The sequence below is a fragment of the Nelumbo nucifera genome, chromosome 1 (assembly GCF_055504915.1).
Source record: "Nelumbo nucifera cultivar China Antique chromosome 1, China Antique-T2T, whole genome shotgun sequence".
In the NCBI taxonomy this organism is placed as follows: Eukaryota; Viridiplantae; Streptophyta; class Magnoliopsida; order Proteales; family Nelumbonaceae; genus Nelumbo; species Nelumbo nucifera.
The window spans coordinates 135504603-135529759 of record NC_142649.1 but is presented as its reverse complement, the minus strand read 5'-3'; the positions used below and the strand labels follow the sequence as shown (position 1 = coordinate 135529759).

At 34.3% G+C, this 25157-nt stretch overlaps 1 pseudogene; it reads left to right on the top strand.

Moving 5' to 3' along the window:
* Positions 1-14558: 14558 nt before the first annotated feature.
* Positions 14559-16267, top strand: LOC148803860 (F-box protein At4g18380-like; annotated as a pseudogene).
* The last annotated feature ends 8890 nt before the right edge of the window (positions 16268-25157 follow it).

Below are 25157 nucleotides of genomic sequence, written 5' to 3'. Positions count from 1 at the left end.
CCACTGTCCCCGAGCACCCACCATTTGTCGAGCATCCACCAGTGATCGACTTAGTTAAGGAGGACCAAGGCAAAGCAACCCTGCCCTGTGTGACTGAGGATACCACATCTTCTGGGCCCCGACATGCTTAGGTGACCACTCCATCAAGTAGAGACACCTTTGCTCGGAGCATCTTGACTCTGAAGTTTGGTCTCCTCAAGAGGAAGGACGCGATCTTCACCGAGGAGGTTACTTGCTGGGCTAACTTACCAGTCGCTCAGCTCGGGGCTAGAGCAGCTACACATTGCATGGTGGTTTGTATTCAATCTTTGGGTTATATTACACTTAAATTTTTCTCCATACTTAGATTTTGTTTCTTCTTTTGGCAGGTGAACTCTTCAATCCATGCCCTGGCCTACCAATCCGAGGTGAACCTAAAATGAGCTCTCGAGGCCGAGGAGTCTTCCCGAAGTGTCCACTCCAAACTGAACCTAGCTCACAATGAAATTAACCATCTAAAAAATGATGCATGAGCTAAGAAGGAATTGCTGACTCTACTGATGGTGGAGAAGAAGGAGCTAGAGGAGTGCGAGGCGACTCTTAAGAGAGAGAACGAGAACCTCGAGGCGCTGGAGAAGGAGTGGACTAATATTCTGCTCCAGGCAATGGAGGAGGCCAAGGTCAAGGCCGTTGAGGAGTACAAGTCTTTGGCGGAACATCGCGAGCTACTAGTCGAGGTCGGGACAACGGGCTACCGCAAGGGTTTTAAGCTCAGTAGATGGTTGATCTGGCATAAATTCCCCCACCTCGACCTTAGTGCCATTACAAAGTCAAAGATCACAAAGGAGATGGCCATCAAAGCTGCTAAGGACCTAGACTCCGAGGAAGAGAGCGATGACGACCTCCTTGGCGATGAGACAGAAGAAGAGGGAGAGGGGGTGGTGCCGCCGAAGACCATATGGAGACCGATCTGCCTTTCGATGCCTCTGTTGGGGATGAGGAGCCCCGTGTTGATTGATGGCTCTGTTCTTGGACCCCCTTGTAAATACTCAATGTCCCGAGCCCCCGAGCTCGGTTATATAGTTGTAGTCTTCTTGTTCTTGTTCCCCCTTTTTTTTCACTATGTACCCAAAATGCTTCATTAATGAAATACAACACTGGCAAAATTTCTTGTGTGCAAAAAATTTCTCTAAGTATAGATTACTCTCGAGCTGGCGAGCTAGACTCAAATAGGAGCATAAATTGTTCTAAGTATAGATTACTCCGAGCTGGCGAGCTAGACTCGAGTAGGAATAATCCAATGTCATTGTACGCCGGGGTGATAGAGGGTCTCCTTGCCGCAACCCTCTTGTGGATTGAAAGTATCCTGCAACTCCTTTGATGGTGCATGATCTGGATGCTCCTAGCTGTAGGGCAGTTCGGACGCCTATCGCCAAGTAAATCGCTCGAACTGCAAGGAAAAGGAGGTATCAGAGAACTCAGGGTGGTTAACTCGGCGAGGTCGCCCCGATGCTTAAGTCAGTAATAGTATATGTGAGCTGAGAGTTTGATAACAAGGAGAGCTAGAACGCACTAAATCGCGTGTACCTGGGTCCTAGGGGGGTTGATGCCCTTATATAGTTGAGCTGTCGTGGGTCTCACGAAACGACTCTGAGATCCTTGGCCTACGTAGATGAGATCCGTTTCCGCTTTAGAAGGAGAGTGATGTATCAGTCAATGAAGTCTATTGTTACCGTTCGATCCAGGCGGGGAGAGGATAAGGCCTTCCATTATGCGGCGTGATCCCGGGAGATTCAGAGTCTATTGAGAAGCTTCTAGAGTTGATTACATGTCACTTCGGTATTTGGGTGTTGAACTGGCTTTGGTGCCGAGGTGCCCGAACACATGGTCTCCCGAACTGCTGACTAAGCTCTCCTTGCCGAGTTGTCATCCTGCTGGCAGGTTGTGTCCACGTGACCTTTACTTACTAGGTCAGGCCAAATCAACCCTCATCCTCCTCCATTCCATAGAACTGAAAACCAACAATTATCAACCATTTTTCTAACCAACTCAATCCAAGCCTCCCTAAAACTGAAACTTCTCAACACAACAAAGAGAAAGGCCCAATTCAGTCGATCATAGGCTTTGGCCATATCCGCTTTCAGCATAACATTCCACCCCACTACCTTCCTTTCAATATCATTAATCATTTCCTGCACCAAAGCCACATTATCCATGATATTTTGTCCCTGTATGAAAGCACCCTGTTCTTGTGAAATCAGCTTTGGTAAAATGTTTGCTAGCCTCTTAGTAACAACCTTTGCAATAATTTTGTAGCAAAAATTACCTAGGCTGATGGGATGAAATTCTCTAAATCATCATCGCAATCCACCCCTTCCTCTGACAGAACACTGCAAAAGTAGTTCACTACACTCTGTTTCATTTCCTCCAGGTCTGGAATCCAATCTCCTGTCGAGCCTTTGATTTTGCAAATTCTGCTTCTCATTCTATTCAGTTTATAGAGAGATGGAAAAATTTTGAATTTCTGTCACCCTCTTTCAGTCACTTGATTCTAGATTTTTGGTGCCAGAAAATTTCCTCCAATCTGTAAATCTCATGAAGCTTCTTCCGCTCCTCCCTAAGTTTAGTGAGACTAGTAGCCGAATTCACTTGTAAATGGTTCATTTCTACACCTTGAACTCTGATTTCTGCCTTTTTCATTGCTTGATGAATATTCCCAAAAACCGCCTAGTTCCATTGTTTGAGTTTACTCCTTAATTTATGTAATTTAAGAAATAAACTCATCAATGGAGTAGCATGCACATCTTCATTCCAACAATCCCTAACTATAGTGTGAATAGTATGGTGAGAGAGCCACATCTGCTAAAATCTGAACAGCTTGGGACCCGTCTGCCTTTCTTCCTCAATAGAGAAAACGAGGACAATGATTTGAATAGGTACGATTAAGATGGTTTACCAGTTTCAAGTGAAAAGATTGAGCCCGACTAGATATGAACATCCCAATTGAGTTTGGGGTTCACTTTATGACTGAAATGTAAGGAGCTGCCACCCATCACCAGCTTAAACAAGGGAGTGATGGGCCTTCCAAGTAGTAACAAAGAAAAAAAAAAGAGTTGACTCCTAAACCAAGATTAAGGCATGATTCTAGGCATCCAAGGGAGGGACAGGGAAGGTATAAAGCACCCCTCTCCCCTTTGTCTTGTGAATGCCAATTTTAACAAAGACTAAAAACACTTAAGGTTTTCATCTTAACTTATGAAGGTTCTACCATTGATGGAATGCTTTTTCCCATGCTTTTATCCTATCTTCTCACTCTTTCCGGATGTTGGAAACCCTTAGAGGAGCATTTCAGAAATAAATTGATTCACATTGTGTTAAAGAAAACACTAGAAAAGACAAATATTCTTCATTCATTCAATTATCAAAAAAGTTCCCCCCGTATAGAGCCAGCGTCACTTCGCTTTCGGCATATCCTGCTGGGGCCGCACCGTTTCCGTAATGTCACCAGGTAAGGATGATAGCTGAGTCCCGGTCTCTGCACCCTTCAAGGTGCAGCACGCTAACCATCTTTCAGCGTTCGCATTTTCAGCGGTATCAATGACTGCCTTCTTCTGCTGTAGGAATTTTCCTTGAAGTTGCTGGGCCTGACGCCAGTTAGAATGGATATTGGACAAGCATCGGCTCGGCTAGCCATAAACGTTGTAGCGCCAACTATTCTGGCACAAAAATTTCTTCATTCAAATATTCTAACAATTCATTCCAACGTTTCCTACATTTAAACATCATGAAATCAACTTAAAAAAAGTCTATCATCGAATCAACAAAATGAACAATGCTGGAAACAAAAAAGCTACCTAGAACATTGGGAAGATTCAAGAAAATAATTAGATAAAAAAAAACAAAATAAAAAGGATGAGGGGAGAAACCCACCTCTTTATGGCCTTTTGATCAAGTACCTTGTGAAGTGTAAGATGCTGAAATGTTGATAGTGATTTCTTGGATTGAACTTTGCTTGAACCGTAGGTGGAAGGTTGACTCGAAGGGCAGATTGTCTTCTCTTCTTTTTTCTCTTTTTATTTTCTTTGTTCAAAGTTGGAGTGCAAAGGATGATGGCCGAGGGTCGATGAAGGTGGAGGCTCGATGGTGGAGGGTGAGGGATGAGTGTGTGGTGTAGGAAAATGTAAGATGAGGGTGGATTTGAAAGTTGAAGATGGGAGAAAGGAAAAGCCAGAGACTTTACATTAACTGAAATGGATGAAACCCTCTAAGGTTTCTTCCCCTTATTCCTTGGACGAATATGGCTTCTTTAGTGCTCTTTCTTCCTCTTTCTTTCTCTTTTTTTTTTGCTTCTACTTTCTTCCTCACCGGGCTAAGAATCATTGCTTTCGTTTTCTTCTTCTTCTTTTTTGATTGAGTGAAATGGTGAAGGGAGGTGATGGCGTTCGGTGGTGGAGATGGAGGGGAAGGGGAGGTGCTATATGATTGGAAGAAGATAGAGGGGAGACGAGTGATTGTTCATTTTGGGTTTCATGGAGGTTAGGAGTGAGAGAAGGAAGGAGATGGATGTGGAGGTTGGGGAGAAGGGAGAGAGGTTTTAGTGGTGTTCTGTGGGGAGGGAGAAGAGATGAGAATGAGATAGCTTCAGGGAGAAGAGAGTATGTGATGCACTTAGAAGACACTAGCAAGTGTACTAGCCGATCAAGTAATATATTGATGAGTAAAGTATCGTTCCCACAAGGATTAATCCAACAACTACTAGTACTGAATCAGCCTTTTGTTATCTGACAATCCGAAAGGTTAAACATAAACAAACTTAACTCCTAATTATCAAACTACTCTAAGTATTCTCGGATCAAACCGCCTAAAGCAATGAGAAGAAATACTGCATGCAAATACTAGCAGAACCGGTTTAGCAATTAAACCATTAAGCTATCCAACCGAAGTTGAATTCAGTCATGGGTTGGCGAATTCCTACTGGTATGAGTAGCCTCTTTCGAGCACAACCCACTCTACCTATGAGAAACAACTCCTATATTTCTATCAAGAATTTAATCGCCATAGGTGCATTAAGAACAAAGAATTCGACAGAAATCAATTCTTGAATGAATGCCAAACGAATCATGCATATTATCTCTAAGATGCATTCAATCCGTTTTCTTGATCAGTTGATCTAATTACCTAAACCCTTTCTCAAGCTATTCAAGTAATCCAAGAAACAAGAATAATTCAGCTAAGATTACTCTTATAATCGAAAACCCTAATCAAGAAATCCCAAGAATGAACCACAATCGATCGAACCCTATTTGAATTAACATCCATCATGGTTCGCATAATAGAAAGAAAGAAAGATTCAACAAAGAAAAGCCATTAAACCCTAATTGAATTTAGGTTACCGAATTCGTAGAATCAAAGAAGAAGACAACTTAGGATTTCTACATCAATCTTCGATCTCCTCTTTAATTCGCATTCAGCAGCCTTGTCATCTTTCTCCTAGCACTTCTCCTCTTTGATTTTGTCTCAAGGGGTTGAACCCTAATTTCCTTTCTTTCTTTTTCTTTTATACTTTTCTTTGCAGTTTTTTTATTAGAGTCCTCCTCTTCTCTAATTCTGCTAAAGTCAGCCGCCTTTTTCGAGCCTCCCATAGGGTTTCGGTTGGGCTGCAGTTGGGCCTCTCTCCTTGGTGGGCCGAAGTGTTCTCCCATAGGGTTTCGGCTGGGCCTTTCTTCTTGATGGGCCAAAGTGCTTCCCTTTTTGCCGTATCAACATGTCTTCATGCTCTCTTCACCCTAGACTGTCCCAAACTCTTAGTTTCCTGAAGTCTTGCTCAATTAGGATAAAAACCATTAAGAATTACCATCAAAACCATGTAGAGAGTAATAAAAAAAATGTGTAGCATGCGCACACATCAGTATGAGAGGGAGTGTTTGGTGGTCTCTTTTGGAAGAAGGTTTTTCTTTCTTTATTTTATTTTATTTTTCCTTAGGTTTTCTTTTAAAACTGAATGGAGAGGGGTTGATTCGGTCAGTTAGGAATGGACCGAATTGGAGTGGTCTAGTTGTGTTTGGATCGAATTGGGTTAGAATCTAGTTAGGGTTTAAGTGAGAATGGTTAGGGTTTTAGGGTTTGGCTAAAGTGGTTGGAGGGCTAGGATCTATTTGTGCTAATCTAATGGGTGGGGTCTTCTAGACAAGGCTCCTTAAATCACTCATACTTGTCTCCCCCTCATTTGATGTCTAGAATGAGGGGGATTTGAAATTTGAAATTAGGAGCCAAAATTAGAGGGGGGCAACTAGGGTTTTAAAATTTAGGGTTTTGGGGTGTGGAAGTGAGGGTTAGGCTGATCCTAGGGTGGAACAGCAATGGGGGCTCAAATCTAGGGCTAGGATTGATTCTAGGTTTAGTGGGGGCTTTAGGTGGTTTTCCAAAAATGTGCAAAGACTTAAGTGAAAAAAAAGAGGGGGTTTTTGTAATGAAAGAGCAAATCCAAGGGGTGTGATGTGTAGGATTCAAGGGCTGAGGTTAAAACTCAAGATGTCAAGGTTCATCTCGAATAACGAGATCACCTAAATTGGAATCTTTGTAGATGAAGGGGTAAAATGGGGAATTTTGTAACGAAATTTTCCAAGGGGGTTCTAAGGTGTCTGAAAAGGGGAATGATGGGGTTTGATGGCCTTGAGGAGTGTGTTAGAGTGAGAAATTGTGATTTAGAGTGTGTTGAGCAACGGGGGTCATCGAATCGGGATTTTTCTTAGTAGAAGGGTAAAATAGTCATTTTGGGTATAAAAATGGATAAGGATTTATCTAGGTGTTTAGGAAGGTGATGGCGTGGTCTAGGTGTATTAGAGGGTGTACCACAATGCAGATCTTGAAATAAGGGAGTAGTGGCCAATGAGAGCCCTTGGTTTGGAATCTTTATAGATGAGGAGTAAGATGGTAATTTTAGGATCTAAAATTTGTTGGATTGTTAATCAAGGGGCTTTGATTGGGTTTAAAGGTGTTGGATAATGCATAACAATGAATATTTTGAAATTGGAGAGTATTGGGCAACCAGGATGGTCTATTTGGAATCTTTTTAAGCGAAGGATAAAATGGTTATTTTATGGTCTGAAATGTAAAGAATCATCAATCAAGAGGTTTTGATGGGGTTTAAAGGTATCAGATGATGCGTGGTGATAGATAACTTGAATATGGACCGTATCGGGCAATGAGGATGGTCCATGTGGAATCTTTTAATGCAAAGGGTAAAATAGTTATTTTGAAATCTGAAATTTGGCTAGTGTGTTGTGATGAAAATCATGGATTCGAGTGATGACCAATAAAGATTATCGATTTGGAATCTTTTTAAATGAAGGGCAAACCAGTCATTTTAAGGTATGAAATTTGGTGGATGGTTGATTAGGGGTTTGATAGAGGTTTTAGGAAGATTTGTGTGTCTCGGGGGAGCTGTCGTGATGGAGATCTAAGATTTTGAGAATAATGAGCTACAGGAGTAATCATTTTTTAATCTTTTTATATCAAGGGTAAAATGGGTATTCCTGGGTTTGAAATTTGGTGGGTGGTTGATCGGGAATTCAATGGAGGTTTTGGTAAGTTTTAAAGGTCTTAGATGATTAGTCTCGATAAAGATCTCAAATTTGGGGAGTGGTAACAGATAAGGATTGTCATTTTGGAATCTTTTTGGATGAAGGGCAAAATAGTCATTTTTGGATCTGAGCTCTGGTGGATGGTCGATCAGGGGTCTGATGGAGGTTTTAGGAAGATTTAAGTATCTTGGGGGAGCTATCGTGATGGATATCTAAGATTTTGAGAGTAGTGGGTGACAGAAATGGTTGATTTGGAATCTTTTTATATCGGGGATAAAATGGGTATTTCTGGGTCTGAAATTTGGTGGGTGGTTAATCAAGTGGTCATTGGAGTCTAATAGAAGTGTGCAATGACTTTAGAGATGTGGGAATCGTGAGGATCAAAGTTATGGGTATTTTGGCCAATGAGGGGGCTTAAAATGAAATCTTGGGCTGATTGATGGGTAAATAAGAGAATTTTAAGTTTGAATTTGGTGGAGTGTCATAGATTTGAATTATGATGCTGTTGTGAGGGTTTGATCGTATTGGCAACATGTGGATTCTAGGTTTTAGGCTCGAGAATTGTCGTAATGTCAGGTTCATCAAAATGGAATCTTTGATGGATAAATGGCGAAATCAAGGGATTTAAGGTTGAAATTTGGTGTGATTGGATGATAAATAGATTTGCTTCATGTGAAGGAGTCTGATCGGGTAACAAGTGTGGTGGTGTGGCATAATCGGGACCATGCGAAGGGAATCTTGTAGATTTGATGGTGGACTTGAGGCTATTTGAGTTGAAATTTAGTTTCCTAAGGTTTTGGCATATTCTAAAGATGTTGGTAAGGTTTTATTGGGCATTTGGAGTGTGAAAAGTGGGTTAGAGAGGGGACCGAGCAAAAGTTGGGTGTTGACACTAGAGTTTACCAGAACTCGATTAAGTCGAGCTCAAACACAGTCCAAACCTTCCCTATTATTGCACTAGGTAAATTTGCTTCCAGAGTAACCCAAGTCCACCAAACCTGTTGCATTAATCATATCAACAAAATCCTTCATTGTGGAGACATTAGTACTTCTCCCTTCAACCTTTTCCTTTCTACATGAAACCGTATTAAAACAACCGGCTATCAACCAAGGTTTCGAGATCCCAATAGCTAAATTCTGTATTCTGTCATAGAGAAATGTTCTTTCCAACTAGTCACATTTGGCATAAACCATAGAAAAAATAAAAGCCTCATCAGTAGAAGTAGTAATTTTCAGAGTTAAAATCTGATCGCAATTCTCTATCAACTGTACAGAGAAAAACTATTCCAAAACAAAACAATTTTGTTACTAATATTAACAAGGAAACCAGTCATGTTAAGTCTCCTAGTAATCAAAGAGAGCCTATCATCCCCAATCATGGGTTCAGCCACAACCCCCACACCTAATTTATGTAACTTGTAGAGTTTTTTTAAGCGAGTAATAGAGGGATCATTTGTAATCCCTCAAATATTCTAGAAAAGACCATTCATTGAGAACAACTAAGAGCAGGCTTACCTTGGCATGTCTGCTATCTGGTTACTGGCCTGTTCTCATTCTACACATATTTCTTTCAAAGCCTTTTCTTGCAAACCACTTGTGTCCAGTTCGCCTCCACATCTAAACCAGCTTCGTCCTCAGAAAGAGCACAAGAAGGACCTTCCATTCTTTCAGTAAGTTTGTCGAGCAACTCAACATCAAATTTGTTGGCATTGCTGTGTCCTAAACGATTAAATCTTTCATCCAATTCCTGTTTGAATTCCTTAGATCCTTCAAACTCCAGATCCTATCTGGCTTCCTAGAAGAGAGTGGACAAGCCGTCTCCAACAGGTATGACTGAGCAGACTTCACACCAATATCATCTTTGGAGGCAAATGATTTTCACACCCCTCAGTAGGGATCTCCGTCGTCTTAGTAACTTCAGGTTGTGAAACCTGTACCTCCTCCGTATTTGAGGTTTCTGTCGAATCCCTCTCTATGGTGACTGCAGGAACTCTTTAAACTTTCTGGTAAATCTGCTTCACAACCTGTTTTCTTTTGGGAGAGCTAGTTCTTGTTCTACTGGCTTTGGAGCTGAAGTAGCATTGGTCTTGGCGACTTCTCCCTCTGCTTTTGATGATCTTTTAATTTTTAGTTTGCAATCCCCCTCGCCATGGCCATGTTTAAAGTAGAAAGTGTAGTACTTGGGAAGGTTCTCATAAATTATTCTTTGCCAGAAACCCTCTTTGTTGAACCCAACCTAAACATGACTAGGGTTCTCCTTCAAAAGATCCACCTCCACGCAAACCCTAGCCACTGTAGTTCTAGTCAAACGAGTAGTTGCTAGATTCACCTTCAGAACTCGTCCTAATACCTGCACAATCGAGCGTAGGTACCTATCATTGTACAGATTAATCAATAGCTTTGGCAAAGATATCCAAAGTGGCACAACCGAAGGTTCCCACCCTAACTCCAAACCTGGTGTCAATTTCAAGAATCTGAGCAGGTGGTCCTTGACAAAAAACCACCTCTCGCATCCAAACCATAAGGTATTCCTCTTCACTTTCAAATTTGAGAAGCACATGTTTAGGATCTAGGGCAATGACGACAAGAGCTCCTTGAAGCTTGAAAGTACCTACCAGAAACTCCTTGATTTTTGCTAGAGAAGGGCGACCATAAGAACATTTTCCAACCAATGCGAACTGAAGAGGGGAGAGAGATTTCTCGATATCTTCCTCTGAGAACAGAACATCAGGTTCTCCCCACTTGATCGAAGGAACCTTCAATGGAATGTCCACCTCCGGTGGATCGAGAATAGCAGGAAAAGGATTCATGAATGAAGCTATCATCAAAGCAAAGGAAGGAGCACCTCGAGAAACCCTAGGTGTCTCCCCCATTTCACTATCCTGTTAGAATATAAATAATTCTTAAATTTTTTAATCCAAACTTTCTATAGATTGATATAGATAAAAAGTAGGGGAGATGATAAATAGGAATTAGGAATTACAGATAATTTAGGGGAGAAACTCTCTACTAAATTAGAGATAATTGTGGAGATAAATAGGAATTAGAGATAATTCTAAGAAAGTGGGGGTGGTAGTTTAGGATAAATTTTAGGAGAAGAGATTATTTAGGTTATTGGGAAAGTGCATCTTATTGGTTGTTTCAAAAATGACATGGAATAAAAAAACAAAAAAGGAGAAAAAAGGAGAAAATTTCTTAATTGCTTTGTTTTAATATATACTAGCGGGGACCCGTGCGATGCACCAAATTTGTTAAGCGAAAGCTAAATAATATAAATGGTTATTTACTAAAATACCCCTTATAGTTTCATGGATTTACTAAAATCTATCATATAGTTAGCATTTTACTAAAGCACCACTTATAATTTGCAATGAATTTAATCAATCTTCCATTAGATGGTAGTGGAAAATGACAGTGTTGACCCTAATGTTTATTTAAATAAATTTAATCAAAAGAAAATAAAAAAAAATACCATTTTTTCCCTTAATAAGATGCGAGCAACCACTCGATTGGCTATATTTGGTCAATTTTGTTTTTTGTACAAAAAAAGTGTTAAGGGTATTTTTGGAATAAAAATCATGGGCCTAATGGCAAAACAAACATTCCTTAATGAAAGGTTGATTAAGTAAATAAGTTGTAAAATATATGGGATCTTTTAGTAAAATGAAAACTATAAGGTACGTTTAAGTAAATATGTAAAACTATAAGGTGCGTAGGAAAGGCAACGGGGCGGGGATCATATTCCTTGTTCCTGACCCCGATTCTAAAATTAACCCCCATCCCCAATTACCAACGAGGATGGGTTCCCCATGGGACCCGGATCCCTAAAATGTTTTTAGATAATAGTATTTTTTAAAATAAATAAAAATTTATAAATGATATTTTAAATATGTTTTGATATATATATATATATATAATATAAATAATATAATAGTATATTTAATATAAATAATATTTAATATATATATATATATATAATCGGGGTCGAGGCAGAGTGGGGACCTCAATTCCCATTCCCATTCCAACCCCGACCCCGACCGGGGATTCCTATTAATCCATATCCCCACCCTCTCCCTGCCAAAATAATCCCCCATCCCCAGCCCCATTGGGTCGGGGAAGTCAATGGGAAAATTGCCATCCCTAAAGGTGTGCTCTAGTAAATGATCATAATGGAAACACATAAGGGTATACAATTGTTTTATATTTTCAACTTTTTAAATAATTAATAATTATTCATATTTTATATACTACTTTTAATAAATTTTTTATAATGCAAAAATACCAATAATTAATTTCAGTTAAGTTTATCCATCAAACTAATGAAAGCAACCAACTCGATTAACTCGACCCGAGTTGGTTGGTTTTCTAGTATTTTAGGTTGACTTTGGTTAAAAAGTTTCCCAATTCGACCAAATTGGATCAGTTTCACATTGGCCATTTGTAAATCGACCAAAATCGAACGACCTAATGATATATATATATATATATATATATATATATATATATATATTATTTTTAATATGAAAAAGTGGTAAATTTCCCATATTTATTAGTCTAAAATGTTTTATATCATAAATCTAATTTTTAAATTTATTTTTTAATAATTACACTATAATTTTTAAATGGGTCGGTTTTCACAAAAGGTTAGTTGGTTTTAGCTGACCAACTCCCTGACCTGACCAAGTCAATTTGGTTGGCCAAATAGCCTACGACCGAACTGAACAAACTCATGAATACTCATAATTTCAGCTAAATTAATAGTCTCATCTCTGATAAATAACAATAGTTTAATCTCCAATAATTATTGAAAATTTAAGCAAAAATACACAATTATTGAAAATATATTGATAATGAAAAATACAATAATTACAAAAATTACAAAAATACAATAAGTACAACAAATTAAATTTAAAAATTTCAATAATAGTAATTTAATCTCCAATAATTATTGAAAAATTTCTGTTAAATAACAAAATAAAATAAATTTATACATAATCATTGCAAATACATTTATCGCAAAAAAAACAATAAATAATTACTGAAATACAATAAATATTAATTTTAGTATATGTAATTATATAATAAACCCAGATTAAGAGTTTAAAATTATTATTAATAAATATTAATTTTTTTGAAGTTATTTTCTCGAATTATTACTTGATGTAGGTGAAATTGATTATTTACAATATTAATTTTTCAATATATTTTAAAGTTTTTATATAATTTTGTTAGAATATTTAAATCATTCTCAAATTTTTTAATCCAAACTTTCTTTAGATAGATTTAGATAAAAAGTAGGGGAGAGGATAAATAGGAATTAGGGATAATTTAGGAGAGAGACTCTACTAAATTAGAGATAATTTTGGAGATAAAAAGGAGTTAGAGATAATTTAGAAGATAAATATGAATTAGAGATAATTTTGGAAAAAGTGGGAGATAGCGGGGGAGGTAGTTTATGAGAAATTTTAGGAGAATAAATTATTTAGGTTATTGGGAGAGTGCATCTCATTTGTTGTTTCAAAAATGACATAGAATAAAAAATAAAAAAATGAAAAAAAGGAGAAAAATTCTAGACTTCCTTGTTTTAGTATATATATATATATATAGGTTACATAATTTCATTATTAATTTTGTAAACATATTAAATTATTATTAATTTCAACATTATGTTTCGATTTTTTTAATTTTATAGCATAATTTCGTTATTTTAACTATTTAAAATATAGTTATGTTAAATATTTCGTTATTTAAATGTTTAAATAATATATAAAAATACTCTTTATTTGAATTTAATATATTTATTTATTGAAATGTTTAAATAATTGAATATTTTTCTATGTAAATATTTAGCTATTTTTAGTATTTTATTATTTAAGATATTTAGTTATTGAAATAATATTTTATTTTTTAATTTTAAATTTCTATTATTTAAATAACATTTAATTTGAATAATTTAGAAAATCATAATTTATATTGTTAGTACATAATTTCATGATAAAGTTTGTAGAAATATAAAACTATTAATAATATAAATATTATTAAATCTATTATAATTATTTTTTGTATTTTTAATAAATATTTTAAGGTTATTATATAATTTTTTAAAATATTTAAATAATTTTCAAAATTTTAATTTAAACTTTCTTTAGATAGAAATAAATAAAAAGTGGCAAAGATGATAAATAGGAATTAGAGATAATTTGGAGAGAAATTCTCTAGTAAATTAGATAAATTAGGAGATAAATAGAAATTGGAGATGATTTAGGAGAAAGTGAGGGATGTAGTTTAGGATAAGTTTTAGGAGAGTTGATTATTAGGGAGGAGATTATCCCATTGATTCTTTAAAAACTGACATGGAATAAAAGTATTAAAAAATTCAAGAAAAAGTGAAAATTTCTTGACTGCTTTGTTTTAATATATATATATATATATATATATATATATATATATATATATATATATATATACATTTCAGAAAATATTAAATAAATGGGCAATTTTTGTCCAACCAAAATTCCAGAAATATTATGTGAACATTGGTACATTTTATAGTAGTAGTAATTAAGCACGTGGATTGCATGTGGAAATTTTAAATTACAATAACAATTATTATTATTACTACTAATATTATTTTTATTATTATTAAATTTTGTATTTCATTAATTTTTGCTATAAATAAGAAAATATTTTAACAATTATTTTCATTTATTAGGATGAATATATGACATTATAAATGTTCCCAAATGCAATAGAAATTTGTACTTTTTCATTGTTTGTGTTTTATCTTTTTTAAATACTTATTATTCAATTTTGACATCATGAGTTTCTTTGAAAAGTTGGATCATTGACCCACAATATAGATAAGAAAATGAATTCACATCTGCCCGCCATAAGGGGGTGCCCCACAACATCACATCCCCATCGTGTATTGGGAACATCTCCCGATGATGACATCTCATCATTTCTGGTACTATCATTAGGAGATGTTCACAATACATGGCGGGGATGTGTTGTGGGATGTTATGGGGTGCAAATGTGAATTCTAAGAAAATTGCTTTACTTATGGATTTGTTTTAAATTATATATCATCTATATTATACAAATAATTTTTACTTATTATACTTAATTTTTGTTTGACATAATTAATATATGATTTTTTATATATTGTTTTAATTACTTATACTTTTTTATTTTTAAAGATTTATTATTTAACTATCATATCATCGGTTAATCCATTTGACCCAAACCACAACCCACAACCCAAAAAGGAAAATAATTTGACTTCTAGGTTAACACTAAAATTTATATTACATTTCCATTATTGATAATGAATGTATAATCTTAGAGATGTACCCAATATTTATTTCTATGAATATGGAACATTAGATATGTGCCCAGATTTTTTATATTTTTTGTTATTATTTACATTTTCTATTTTTTAAAAATTGTATTATTTGACTATGACATCATTTCATTTATAGGTTAATTTTAACTTTTGCATTCTATTTTCATCATTAATAAAATTACTTTACATTTCATATGTATTTTTATTTAGTATAATGAATATGCAATATTAGAGATGTGTTCAATTCTTTTTATTTTTATATTATATATTTTATTTTTTTATTATTAAATATGACATTATTTATTAACCCATTTGACCCAAAATGGTTGAATTGCTTACCCACCATTGGGAGGGAAGAAAATAGTTTTGTTTTTAAATTATTTTTCCAAATATTTATTTTTATAATATTAAAATTAATTTTGTGGGTTTGATGAGAGAATATACCTTAATATGAGATTTAAGGAGAGAGAATAGGAAAATAGTTTTGTTTCTAATTGGTTTTAAATTGGGAAAATTCCCGATAGGTACCCTATACTTTAGGTCGTGTGCCAATTTAGTACCCGAACTTTAAAACACAATAATCTAGTACCCAAACTTTTGAAATGTGACAATCTAGTACCTACCGTTAATGGACCGTCAGTTATGTATATCACGTGACCTCATGTGCGATTTAAGACTTTTGAAAATATCAAAATTACCCTTGGAAATAAAACACATTGTTCATCATCTTCTTGAAATAGAGCCCAAGCTCTCAACTGCCCAAACCATCACTTCGACTGTCTACATGACTTGCTCTAATGTCTCATCTTCAACAAAATCCAAGACGCCAAGATGCTTGGCTACTACCTCGCCGTCTGCAAGTGCTTTAGCTCCCTCACCGTTGATGCTGATGATCGTGATTCTTCTAAATCTCATCGTAGCAACTTAGCTACAGGTTTGGCCAAGTTCTTGCCATACAGAATCATCTCGAAGTCTCTTTGGTTCCTACAACAGACCCTTCTCCCTAATCAGAAGAAAAACATCTCATATAGGTCTCCCTTCCATTTTCCCCTGTACAAGTTCTCAAGAGATTCAACGAGATTCAGGGCCCTCCGGATACAACTCCCTGACGACTCTGGCCATCTAGTGGCTATGGTGGTTGCGGTGATGGGTTGTTGTTGAAATGGAGGGTTGAGTTCGGCAACTCGCTACAGAGCTGTGTGCTACTGGGAGCCCCTTCTTTTTAGAAAACGAAGCTTACATGTATTGAGAAAGGAGATAGGAATGATTGCTCGTCGACCATCTGACGCTTCAGAGTGTTGTGATAACAGATGCTTGTGGTCAAGGGACTCTGTGCATGGGGAAATACACGTTCAGTTGAACCAGCTTGGACGGCCTCTGGCCTCCAAGCCAATGACCCACACCACTTTGTCTATTAACGACGGACCCCGATTTTCCCTTTGAAGACTGATGAGTGCTAAGATGTGTTTAACTTGAAGGGCATTTGTTACATAGTTGTTGCTTTATCAACTAGTAATGGAACACTTAGGGTCACCTTTTAATAGATGGTTGGTAAAGAAAATTAGATGGCATTTGAAGGGCATTTGTGTATTTTCCAGTGACACTTAACAGCTAGTTAACGACATGTACTAGATTGTCGCATTTCAAAAATTCAGGTACTAGAGTGTCACGTTTTAAAGTTTGGGTACTAAATTGGCACTCGACCTAAAGTGCAAGGTACTTATTAGAAAATTTCCCTTTTAAATTTTACATTTCATTTCAATCATTAATAAAAACATTTCTTATTTATCATACTTATTATTGTTTAATATGTAAAATATATGATGTTAAAAACGTTCCATTTTTTTAATTTATATATTTTTTACATTTTATCTATTTTTAAAATTTATTATTTAATTGTGACAACATGGATTGGCCCATTTGACCCGAAATGGTTTAATTTCTTATCACTGCCTAGATGAAAATACTATTTTTTAGGTAGTTTTTAAAAGTATGTATTTATGTTATTGGAATTATTAATTTATTATGTATGGATTTAATTAATAGAATTTGATGATGAGAAGAAATAAAGATGCCTTAAATATATGATTCAATGAAGGTGAATGCAAATTAATACCTTAAGTATTGGATTTGATGAGAGAAAATTGAATGCATTAAATATCTTATAATTGTCTCTTTTCAACTCATTTAATATTAATAGTTGATTACCCTTTAGCCCTCATTTTTATCAATAAATTTAAATATGGAAGGGGAATTTTGTCCTCAAAAAATTACATAAATATTAGTGAGACTATTTATACTTTTTAAAGTAGTATATGTACATTGTATGTGGCATTTTTAGATGATGATGATGATTTTATTGTACTTATTAGAGCCCATAACATAGAGTAGTAAACAAAACATGGTGTAGCGTTAGATTTATTGCCTTTCAACTTAAAGATCCAACTTTAGAATTTTTGAGTATATTATATCAATGTTTTCAATTTATGGTTGAATTAGATAATCAGAAAAATTGCCCTATCACCTAAACCAGTTTTCTAGAGTTGTCTCACTCAAAACCATTTTTTTTGCAAGAGAAAAGAAAGAAAAGAAAAGGAAAAGCCATTATTAATAACAATAATTCTCATTTATTACATATATTATTGTTTTATAAGGCATGCCTCATTTTTCTACAAATTTATGAAAATTACTATATTTTCTATATTTTTATCTTTATTACTGAATTTTTGGTAACCATTGATCCATGGAAGTGTAGTTCCAATTAGCTTTTTATTAGTGTTTTCAAGTTGCGGCCAAATTGTTGTTGTTTTTTTTTTTTTTTTTTTTCACAACAAAGCTTTAAGCTTTATATTAATGAAAATAAATCTGCAATGGATGATCATTTAGGCTTGGCCTGGCTTGCAAATTTTTGGGTCTGGGCAGTCGTATTTTTGTCAACCCTGACTAGGCCTGGACCCGTATCAAGCCCACACACAGTGTTGTTCTTTAGAAGGTTGATTACTAAAAAGAAATTGCCTATAATACAAATGGAGCAACCTAAGATAATGCGCCACATGCTTCAATGCAAGCCGCCATTGCTTCCACCATCTCAGTTCTCCACATCATCAACCTCCACTTTTGATGCTGCCACCCATAGGAAAGAATCACTATTAGTTACAACAACAATCGAACTGAGCTCTAATCAAATATTTTTGGCTAAAATTCAATTAGTCTCAATTCTAGTTTAAATCTAACCAGAGAATAGAGTTCAAATCAAAATTGAACTTGAACCTGATAGTATTTAGTCAAACCAAACCAAGACATGTAAAAGTTAAGCTAGAATCGGTTCGACTCAATTGCCCGTACTATTAGTCACTACGACACAAACACTAGCTGCCACATCCTTCTTTAAAGCTCCATCAAACCATATCATCACATTTTAGAGGAACCAGACTAGGACCCTAAGTTCATTTCACCACCAAATTGTTCACTTGCAAAAAAGCTGATGATTTGGTCAATAACCAAATGACTCAACTAGTTGAGCCACTGAATCACAGGTTAGATGTTAGTTCTATTTTTTCTATATTTTTGTATTCTATTTCAATCATTAATAAAAATAGTTTTTATCATACTTATTTTTATTTAATATGATAGATATATGATATTAGATAATGATTAAAATATTGATATGATACGCCTAATACGGGACATACTAATATAGATGTGTATTGAAGCCTCATTTAACAACATGCTCACTATAAGAAAATAAACCTAGTGTGATTCAAACCCAATAAACCCATGTCACCTAATGGTTAGAGTTATATGCATCCTTAACCCCCAAGTCACCTTTCATTTCATGACAATAAACGAAATACATTATCTTTTGTTAATATTAATGTCTACATGCAATCCAAAAAAAAAAAAAACATACACATATGTTCAACAACTTCGACTACAAACTAAAAAGAATAATATTCAAAATTAGTATTTCATAAACCAATAGAATAAAAAATCTATAAAATCCACATTTAGATAAAAAGTGATTTCTTAATTTCAAGAAATTTATATAAATAAAATATTAATAATAGAATAATTATTTTAATACTTAAAATTTATAAATTTGCATATGATATGTATCTTAAAATTTTTCTAAATTATTAATTAATATTTTAATTTGCATTAAATAACAATATATTTATTATTTAAAAATAGTAATATTGTTTACAAAATATTTGAGAATATAATATAAATTGAATATATCAAATCTAGTAATCTACATTTATATCAAAAAATTAATTTTTGTTTTAGAAAATTTATAAAAATAAAAATATTAATGATGAAATAATTATTTTAATAATTAAAATTTATGAATTTTCATATGATATGTATCTTCAAAATTTTAATAGACTTGATATATTTTAAGTTAATATTATATATTTTTATAAATTATTAAATGATATTTTAATTTACAAAAAAGAAAATATTGTTTACCAAACATTTGAGAATTAATATTTTAGTCGACTTTTTTTTTTGTTAATATTAAAAATTAGAAATAACAAAATAGAAAAATGATATAATAATTCAAATATAATAGTTGCACATGTTTCGTGCCTTGAACTTTAATAGAAAATAAAATAATAATGGATTTGTGCATGTATTAATTTGTGAAAGTCTATATAATATGTGTTTTGGATTCTGGACTGATGCATTATGAGTAAAATTGTAGGATATGTATGCACCCCACTATACTCATTATAATATATTTCTTCATATGTGTCGTTATAATATACAATTCATATATATTTATACATTATTTGTAGCTATTTTGACATTAAACCTAATGTCAATAGCATAATTTGAACTCAAGTCACAACTCCTAAACCAATTTTTACTTAACATCTTGAACCACTAGGCCACCTTTTAATTTGTGATAATAAATGAAATAAAATAAACTTTATTAACTTTATTGTTAACATGCAATCTAAACAAATACCATATGTTTATGCTCAACAATTCTAACTTAAAATTAAAAAGAATAATATTAAACTACATATTAATGATAGAATAATTATTAATATATTTTAGTACTTAAAATATTAATAATAGAATAATTATTTTAGTACTTAAAATTCATAAATTTGTATGTTATTATGTATCTTAAAATTTTAATATATTTTTATAAATTATTCATTGATATTTTAATTTATACTAAAAACAACATATTTATTATTTACAAAAATAAAAAATTTTATGTAAAACATATTAAGAATATAATATTAAATTGAATCTATCATATCCACTAATTATATTTAAATAAAAAATAATTTCTTATTTCAAAGAAATATAGAAATAAAAATGTTAATAATGGAATAATTATTTTAGTAATTAAAAATTATGAATTTTCATATGATATGTATCTTAGAAATTTTAATAAAGTTGATATATTTTAAGTTAAGATTATATATATATATTTTTTTTATAAACTATCAATTGCTATTTTAATTTATATTTTATAATAACATATTTATTATTTACAAAAATAAATATATTGTTTATTGAACACTGTAAATTTTAATATTTAGTTGACTTTTTTTTTGTTAATGTTGAAAAATAGAAATAGTAATATAGAAAATAATTGATATAGTAATTAAAATATAAGAATTGTACATGTTTATATCTTGGACTTAAATAGAATATAACATAATAATAGTTTTGTGGATGTGTTAATTTGTAAAAATCTATATATATAATATAATATAATATAATATAAGTTTTGGATGCATGACCGATGGATTATCAACAAAATTGTATGATATTTATGCATCCCGTTATATTAATTGTAATATATTTATTGATATATACCATTAAAACCTATATTTGTATGTATTTATACCTTATTTATGACTATTTTGACCTTATAGTTAATTAATTGATGTATTTATGGAATTTGTATGTATTTTCCTACTATTCCATGTGTTTTTATTATCTTTCGTTTGTATCCATGCATTTCCAAAGCGTATCCGTATTCATATTGGTATCTAAGCTATCCGATTTAATATCCAATACCAATATAATCCTTGGTTATTACTACATTTATGGGATTTGTATGCATTTCCCTAGTGTATCCAAATTTTCCATCCATATCCATGCGTTTCCAAAAAGAATCCATATCCATATCCATATTTGTATCTGAGTTATCTAATACGATACTTGATACTGATGCTTAGATCCTTGATATTAGAGGTGTGCTTGAATTTTTCTATAAAATTTATGTATTTTATATGCTTTTATATTTTTATTTATTTAAACTTTTTTATTTTTAATTATAGCATCATGTGTTGGCCCATTCAAGTGAAATGGTTGAATTGATGACTTGTGATATGGTTTAGTTTCTAGGCTGGTTTTAAATATTGACTTTTATACCATTAAGTTAATGGGGTTTAGAGTTAATTCGTAGAGGCTAAATTTTATTTATTTAAAATATTGACTTCCGTACCATTAACAAAAATTTCTTTAAATAAAAATCACTAGGAGAGAGATGAATTGGAAAGTGTAAGTTCCAATTTTTTGCCCTCTGAGACAGGGATAATCTAAAAGCAGTCAAAGACCATTCCCACTTTTATAGTATTATTAGATGAGGAGCCACATGATATATACGATCTACAAATATGTAAACCTGGCTTAATAACCAATTATAATGAATATGCCAGTACTGAGTATACATGGGGCCTGCATGACACTTGTATTCACATGAGATCTAAATTCAGGTTAGGAAGAGAGACCCACAAAGGGCCCAAATGAGTGGCTATAGCTGAGTTTACATCTGCGCCCCACAGCACCTCACATCACATCGCATCGCAATCATGTATTGGGAACATCTCCCAATGACTAGTAGGCTTAAGATATTTCCAATGCACGCTAAGATGTGCATGTGGGGTGCTGATTGTGATCTTGCTATAGCTAAGCAAGTAAATTCATCTTTTTCCTTTTTCAACCGTATGCATACAACAAAAAGGGGTGGACTCATTCCTCACAAAATTGTGCTCACACTGTTCTTACATCCATTCTTCATGGAGAGATATTCCCAATGCATGGCTGAAAAGGGTTGTGAGAATGGTGTGAGCACAAATTTGTGATCATCAAATCCGATTTTGCAGCAAACTTTGGTAATACCTAGTGACAGTGATGATATAAACCTCCTTGTATCAAATGCAACAAAACTGATAACCATTAATGCAAACCATAAATTCCTAAGATCGGATTTGCTCCTCACAAAGTGTGCCTTACGCCAACCTTACAGGATACCACAATTGTGCATTGAAAATATCTCTCATACTTGTTGTTATCATTCATGGGAAGATGTTCTCACACTTGATGGCTGTGGTGTGTTGTGAAGTTGGTGTGAAGTGTGTTCTGTGAGGAGCAAATCTGAATTCTAAATTCCTGACATGGTGGGCGGAGGTTGTTATTTTTGAGACCGAATCAGCCCCCCACAAGACTGTCCCCCACAATATCCCACAACACATCCTCGTCGTGTATTGGGAACATCTCCCGATGATGACATCATCATTCCTGAGATTATCATCGAGGGATGTTCCCAATACAAGGCAGGAATGTGCTGTGCGACGTTGTGGGGAGCTGATTTGAACTCGTTATTTTTAGAATGGACTAGCTAAACTTGGTAGCTGTTTTTCAAGATGGGATCAATCATTTTTCCTCTAAGACAGCCATAAATACATGTGAGAGATTGAGCATTGTGCAGAAAAATGATTGGTTCCACGGCCGAAAAAACTATTAAGTTCAGCTAATCCAATCTTGTATAGGATTAGCTGAATGCTTTAACCGTTGAACAAGCTGTAGAACCAACAACAACACTCCACACCAGTGATAAAATACATGGGGCCCACAACCATCCAACCTTTGAAGTGGGTCCCATGTATTTCATCATTGGTGTGGAGCATCATCATTGGTTCCACAACCTGCTACACAGAAGTCGTTCCTCTAATATATATAAGAGTCCAGATCAAGTCTCAGTAAAAGGGCACAACAATTGTCCCAACAAGATACATTAGGAATATCTCACCATGGGCGGCTGTAGTGGCATGTTGGGACAAAATTTAAACTCGTAATCTGAAAATCCAAAACTCATGGAAGAAACGAGACGACATCTCCGCCCCACAACGTCCCACCCCACAATGCCCCACAGCACATCCCCACCATGTACTGGGAACATGTCCCGATAATATACTAGAACCGATGATGTCATCATTGGGAGATGCTCTCGATACATGGCGGGGATGTGTTGTGGGGCATTGTGGGGCGGAGATGTGAACTCGGAAGAAACCATGTAAGATAAAGGGCTTTTACGGTATTTTTTGTTTTATAAAAAATAATAGAGAATACAAAGTTGAGGGTAAATTTTACAAAAATAAAAAATTTCTAATTTTCTCTTTATTTCCTATCAAACCGAAACACACAGCATTAAGTTGTCCCATAATTAGGTGTAGAGGGCGCCATGCGTAGGAGCCCTTTGGGTCAACCCCGTATCCACTTGCAAATTTTTTGGGTTGTTTGGATGACTTTTCTAATGACTCAAGTCACTTAACCAGTGAAATATTCATAAAAAAAAAGTGAAATCGTGTAATATTTGATATGTAAATTTACTCAGTTTAATTGAATTACCTGGATATGTTATTTTGGTGACACCCCCAAATTTCCTATAGGGGCCATCTGAATAGCATAACACGACATTAATAACCTCTTCCCCAAAGTTGGTGGTTGCAGGAATCAAATATGCATCTCTGTTAGAATAAAGCAGCTAATCTACCAATTGAGCGACGTCTCAATTGGCATAAATGAATTGGCTTCAAATCTATTCTTTACATACCTGTTGGATATGTTATTTTGGTGATACCCCCAAATCTCCTATAAGGGCCGTTTGAATAGTACAACACCATACTAATCGGACCGGACCAGATGGTCAGACCAAAAAAACCGAGAACCGGTCAGGTGATCAGTTCCGGTTTTCCCCAAAATCGGATTTTTCATAAAAATCATTGATTTTGGTCAGTAAACCACTGACCCGGGCGGTTAACCGTTCGAATGGTTTTGACCAGTTTTCATTTTTTTATTTCTTTTCATTTTTTTTTTAATTTTTTTGTCAGAATGATCGAACCGTTCAACTCAGTAACCAGACCCCTGACCAGTTCGGTCTCCTGGTCGATTTTAAAAACCATGATACTAATAACTCCCTCCTCAAAGTCGATGGTTGCAGGAATCAAATATGCATTTCTGCTGGAACAAACCAGCTAATGTACCAATTGAGCAACCTCTCTGTTGGCATAAATAATTTGGCTTCCAATCTATGCTTTACATACCTATTGGATATAAAACAAATTCTCTCAAAATTTTAGGCTCCGTTTTGCATTTGGAAAAAGTGCAAATACAAATAGGATGGTAATTTTCCTATTTGGATATGACCTTGACCTGAATATATGATTACAAGAATGCCACAATATATATCGGACAAATTTCAATTTTTATGTTATCTTAGTGATTAATAATGTTTAGCTAAGTGGTCAACCAATTTGGCTCAATGATTATGTTTCATTTTTTTTTTTCATTTTAAGTAAATCTTTTTTCCAATCATATATGCATCTCTATGCCCTTCAAAACTAAAGCAAGTTTTTAGTTAAAAAATCAATTTGGAGATTCAGTTCTTCAATGACCAACCCATCTCCATCATGGATTGGGGATGGAGATCTATTTTTTGGCTTGAGGGATGGGAAATTACTTAAAAATCAGGGACAGTGACGGAGAGTATGATTCCCTGCCGATTGCCGTTCAGCAGGCGTCATGGCCACGTAACTATGTCAATGATTTTAGGGTCATTTAGATTTCTTCACTAAAACACCATACTAGCAAATTATATATAACCACGTGGAGAATCTATCCTAACTCCAAAGTTCGATTCAGCTCCGGCATTTAACCACGTGGGTTAAAGGAATCAGTCCGGATCAGGTAGGCACGACGACGACGTTGTAAGTATATTCAATGAACACTTAGAAATTGCTAAATTGTTTTTGACAATTGTCCCTTAAAATATCCCAATATACCCTTGAAAAAGATTAAAAACCATTTTTGATATTATCAAATACTCGTTGAGCATGCTTACTTTACTATATTGTGCCTACTAAATCCCGTCCCTAAAGGAATGCCTTTATTAATAAAACAAAACGATAAGAGTTTGTTTGTGATAAGAGTCCCCTAAA